Source organism: Rhipicephalus microplus, chromosome 8 (assembly GCF_043290135.1).
Source record: "Rhipicephalus microplus isolate Deutch F79 chromosome 8, USDA_Rmic, whole genome shotgun sequence".
Taxonomy (NCBI): Eukaryota; Metazoa; Arthropoda; class Arachnida; order Ixodida; family Ixodidae; genus Rhipicephalus; species Rhipicephalus microplus.
In genome coordinates, this window is record NC_134707.1 from 58,371,024 (window position 1) to 58,377,196 (window position 6,173).

Here is a 6,173-nt window from a genome sequence, read left to right on the forward strand (position 1 = left end):
GTCCAGTAACGGCTACGCAAGGAAAAGCCTTACATTACGACACATGTATCAACATTATACCCCACCCACTGGGGTGGTCCAATAGCTAAGGCATTTTGCTGCTGACCCGCAGGTCGCGGGATCGTATCCCAGCCGTGGTGGCCACATTTTCGATAGAGGCGAAAATGCTTGAGGTCCGTGTGCATAGATTAAGGTACACGTTAAAGAACCCCAGGTGGCCAAAATTTCCGGAGCCCTCCACTGCGGCGTGTTCCATAACCGCATGGTAGTTTTGGGACGTTACACTCCAACAGTAATTAACATTACACCACGTCTTGGCGTTCTGTGACCCCAAGTTACCATACAGCTCCACAAAACAATATATGCCAGTTTGGTTATCCAAATACAGACTGTTATTGCGGCTATTTCGGTAGCGCTGTTATTGTGGTGACATTGCATCATAGGTCGACACTTTGAGAGACTCCTCACTCATACTCACTCACCACAATTTTTTCAGCCTTCACCTTCACTCACGTTCATACTCACGCCTACTCACACTCACTCCTACTCACTCACGTTCATACTCACTCCTTCTCACACTCAAAGTACTCAGTCACGTTCATACTCACTCCTTGTCACACTCAGAGTACTCACTCACGTTCGAACTCACTTCTATTCCCACTGAAAGCACTCATTCACGTTCATACTGACTCTTTCTCCTACTCACGAGTACTCACCTTCAAACTTACGCCAACTCACACTCTAGGCCCTCACTCACGTTCATACTCACGACTACTCACACTGATGAGTACTCAATCATTTCATACTCACGACTCCTCACACTTGTGAGTCCTCACTCACGTTCACACTCACGCCAGCTAGCACTCATAGGCCCTCACTCACGTTCATACTCACGACTACTCATACTGATGAGTACTCACTCATGTTCATACTCACGCCTCTCACGCCTACTCACAGTCACTCACGTTCATACTCACGCCTACTCACAGTCACTCACGTTCATACTCACGCCTACTCACGCTCATTGTTCATGGCTCACGTTCATACTCATGACTACTCACACTCTTAGAGAAACACGGACTGCTGGCTGAGTTGGTAATTCATATTAACTGAGGTGCGCGAAAAATTGAAGTACAAAAGGAAGACACCTCGAGATAGCGCGCCGTGTCCAGGTGTCTCCTTTTTGTACTTCAATTTTTCGTGCACCTCAATGAAGACTCATAGTTACTCACTCACCTTCATACTCACACCTGCTCAAGATCATAAGCCCTCACTCGCCTCCACACTCACATAAGAATTCACCTTCATACTTACGCCTACCCATACTCAGGCGCACTCCCCCACGTACTTTTACATTCACATACTCATCATCATCACAGCAGGACAAAGGCCTCTCCCCTGTTCCGCAAGTCAACTCGGTCCTTTGCTTGCTGTTGCCACTTCATACCCGCAAACTTCCTAATCTCATCTGCCCACCAAACTTTGTCTCCCCTTTTCCCGCTTTCCTTCTCTTGGAATCTACAAAATAACCGGCAGAAAACGAAAGTAATGAACAACAACCTCGAAAGAAAACAGCGCTTCGAAATAGGTGGCAGTGCACTTGAAGTTGGAAAAGGTATATACCCCTACTTAGGAAAGGTAGTACCTGCGGAGCCGAGCCAAGAGACTGAAGTAACTAGAAGAATAAGAGTGGTTTGGAGAAGATTCGGCAAGCATTCTCAGCTCATGGTTGGTAGATTGTCACTATCACCTCAAGACGAAGGTATATAACAGCTGCATCTTGCCGGTACTTACCTACTGAGCAGAAACCTGGAGGCTTACAAAAAGGATTCAGCTTAAATTGAGGGCGACGCAGAGACCGATGGAAAGGAAAATAGTGGTTGTAACCTTAAGAGTCAAGAAGAGAGGAGAGTGGATCAGGGAACAAACCGGGGTTAAGGATATCATAGTTGAAATCAAGAAGGAGAAATGGACATGGGCCGGGCATGTAGCGCGTAGGCAGGATAACAACTGGTCATTAAGCATAACTGACCGGATTTTCAGAGAAAGCAAACGGGTTAGGGGGAGACAGTAAGTTAGGTGAGTAGATGAGATTATGAAGTTCGCGGGTACATAATGGCAGCAGCAAGCACAGGACCGAGTTGAGTGGCGGATCATGGGAGAAGCCTTTGTCCTGCAGTGGACGTTGTCAGGCCGATGATGAATATTAAAATTGGGGTAGCGTTACGTGTACTCAGGTTACTCAATAAATAATCAAGCTGAACAATTGTAGCTTTCTTTTAGGGTCGGTAGGCTCTACAAACAGGCAATGACTCAGCGCAATTACTACGCATCTGCACATTCATTTGTGTGCCATGACGCGTAGGAGACGCTCAGACATCGTTTATAATCTCAGTCATGTTTTACAAGCACTCAAAACGCGCTTTCGTAGGTTACGACGCACGCGCGCGAATTAGAGACGCTCTCAACAGCTTCACTATACTACACGGCCGCCGCTATGATTACCCGCCGGAACCCAAGACGTTGCCATGCCATCCGGCTCGGCCACTTCGTTCGTTCCAGTGCCCCTAGCCCCTTCTGACTGCACTAGCGGGACAGGCGGGCGCCGGGGCCAGCCCGGCCACCCAGCCACTAGTAGGTGTTCTGTGGCCCGGCGCGACCGTCGAGACGGCGCCTCCCCTCTCTGCCTCGCCTAGAGATGGAATGCGTTGCGTACGGCAGTTTTGCATTCGAGAAATTGTGCGCATCTTCAAAGATGTTTTCCTTTCTCTGTGGGTCGCGCTCACGCAGAGACTTCGTTGGCTCCGTGCCCGCACTGACGATTGCAGGGGGCCTTATTTATGGATCTGCGGACGCGGTTAACGTTCATTGGCAGTGTGCGTACGCAGGGTTATCGCGGACAGCCGACTGAAACGGTAATTAAGGAGTTGCGTTATATGTGTTTTTGTATTAGCCCGCGTTATGTGAATGATAGAATATATTATCAAGGGTGATTGGGCGCTTATTGCACATTGTGTCTGCACTGTTGAAGGCATAATAAGCCGTCGAAAAGTGAAGCGAGGGTAGAGATTGAAACGGCGATGCGAACAGGGTCCGATTACGCTATCGCATACTATACTATTGACGGCGAAGCTCAACCGTTCTCCAAGCTTTCCTTTTTTTTCTTAATGGGGCACTGAGAAGGCGAAGTTTGCACACAGCTTCGCGCTTGAGAGGTCATGAGATCACTTAAGGTTTTCGCTCAAGGCAACCTTCACTTGAGGGACAACGCAGAGATAGAAACTGCAAAATCGTTGCGCACAATGTGCGTAGCGCACACAATGTGCTTCTCGCGGGCCATTTCAGCGCTTTCTTTTTGTCGCTTGCGCAGTGCATTTCTTTTTTCTGAACCGGCTCACGCGGCGATTTTCGTTAAAGGGCTTCTCAAGACCTTGATGTTTTACATGTATAATCAGCACGTTGCGTAGACTGAAGCGCAAGAGGTAAGTGCAGCAAGAACGGTAGCTATAGCGACAGGCAGTTCAAAGTTATTCAGCCTAGAACATTCAAATTACAATAAAATGAACGGCTACCCTCAACTCGAGTTTTGCGCAGTCACCTCGCCCCCCCCCCCCCCCCCATCTGATGTAGGATGGCTCCCAATTTCCAAACTAACTGAAGGCTTTTACGTACAGGAAGCTTGCATGCTATAGTGCCCGTTATTTCCAACGTATTGAGAATGCCGTTTCGATGGTTACAAATATTTTTCACACTTATAGTAACTCACTCATGTTCCTACTCGTTGCTACTCACACTCACAGCAACTCACTCACCTTCGCAGTCAAGTCTACTCACACTCATGAGTACTCACCCACGTTCGTACTTACTCCTACTCACATTCATGAGCTCTCACTCACTCCTGATCACACTCATGAATACTCACTCACGTTCATACTAACGAATAATCACACTCATCAGTACTCACTCATGTTCAAATTCCTGCTCACACTCATGAGTACTCACTCACGTTCATACTCTCTCCTTCTCACACTCAGAGTACTCACTCACTTTCATACTCACTCCTACTCACACTCACAAGCTCTCACTCATTCCTACTCACACTGATGAATACTCACTCACGTTCATACTCACGGATACTCACACTGATGAGTACTCACTCACGTTTAAATTAACATCTACGCACACTCATGAGTACTCACTCACGTTCATACTCACTCATACTCACACTCAGAGTACTCACTCACGTTCATACTCACTTCTACTCACAATCACAAGCTCTCACTCATTCCTGCTCACACTGATGAATACTCACTCACGTTCATACTCACGGATACTCACACTGATGAGTACTCACTCACGTTCAAATTAACATCTACTCACACTCATGAGTACTCACTCACGTTCATGCTCACTCATACTCACACTCAAAGTACTCACTCACGTTCATACTCACTTTTACTAATACTCACAATACTCACTCACATTTATACTCAATTCTACTCATGCTCAGCGTACTCACTCACATTCATACTCACTTGTACTCACACTCAGAGTAGTCACTCACGTTTATACTCACTCCTATCCACACTAACACTACTCATTCACGTTCATATTCACTCCTACTCACACTCATGAGCATCCACTCACGTTCATACTAACTTCTACTCACACTGAAAGTACTCATTCACGTCCATACTCACTCTTACTTATACTCATGAGTACTCACTCACGTTCTACTCACTCCTACTCATACTCATCAGTACTCACTCATACTCATACTCACCATGTTCAAATGAGTATGAATGAGTGTGAGTGAGTGTACTCATCAGTGAGTATGCCGAGCTATGGATTGCATTGCTGAGTAACTCAGGGGACGAATTGCAACTCACGATTGCGGAGTTACACAACGAGAGCAGAAAGGCGGGTTTTAAAATTAATCTGCAGAAAACGAAAGCAATGTACAACAACCTCGGAAGAAAGCAGCGCTTTGAGATAGGTAATAGTGCACTTCAAGTTGTAAAAGACTGTCTACTTAGGGCAGGCAATAACCGCAGAGATGACCGCAGAGATGACGATGACCATATCAACATGGCAAGTTTCTGAAAAAAACTACTTTTTTTTCGCGATTTCAGGAGTGATATCATCATCTTGCACTGAAACTAGACATATTATTTTTACTTCCCGTGAGGTTAAGAAGAGGCAAGGGTTCCAGGGAAAGCAGAAAGTCAGACAGGCAGATGAGATTGAGAAGACACTTGAGGATCATTCTTGGCCGATATAGGTGCAGTTAGGTTTTTTTTCTTTCAGTGAAAACGGCAACATATGATTTATGTTACTGTTGACTGTATGCATCAGTTGCTTTTCAATCAGTTAACAACACCATATATGCGCATATGTGTGATTGTCGAAGACGTTTTGAAATCTCATGTTCTACCTAGTTGTGCTATTGTGTTCTATTTAGTTGTGCTACCTAGTTGTGCTAGTTGTGTATATTGTATGTGCTATGGACTTCGTTCGTACGGACGCTTGGACCCTACGTGCACTGTCGCAACATATATGAGAGCAGGAAGAAACCCAGAAATACAGGGCAGAGCGCTGTTCCTTCCTGTCCTCATCGATTCTGTGCTACCAAAGTTTAAGATTATGAACCAACGCATTCATTTGAAGTATATATTTTAGATATCTCTAAGAGATAAGGAGTAGCCGGCGTCATGTTTGTGCGCCAACATCTCCTTACATCGCGTCATTAAAAACAATACTGCGAGGACAGCGTGGCCGCAACAAGCACAGGACAAGGTTGGAGGCCTTTGACCTGCAGTGGGACTGGTAAGGGTGAAGAGCTTGATCATGATGGAGTCAAAGACGCCTGTAGAATCTCAAGCCTGTTGCTCTTTAAACGCTTTCTTCCTATATTTTCCTTTGTATAATCTCTTCGTAATTCGAAATTTAGCACTGCTGATATTTGGGTTTGTTGAAAATGTAGCGTCGACAAAAAAAAAGGCTCTCGATGAACATGTACACCCAAGAGGCCACGACACAGACGCCAACATCTAACAAAGTCTTTCCGTAATAGGTTACTCATATTGCTTGAGGAATAAACATCACAGTATCCATCAGCACCTCTGTTGTGTCCTCTTCTTGAGTCCCGATCCATCCAGCGCTGTTTATTTTTT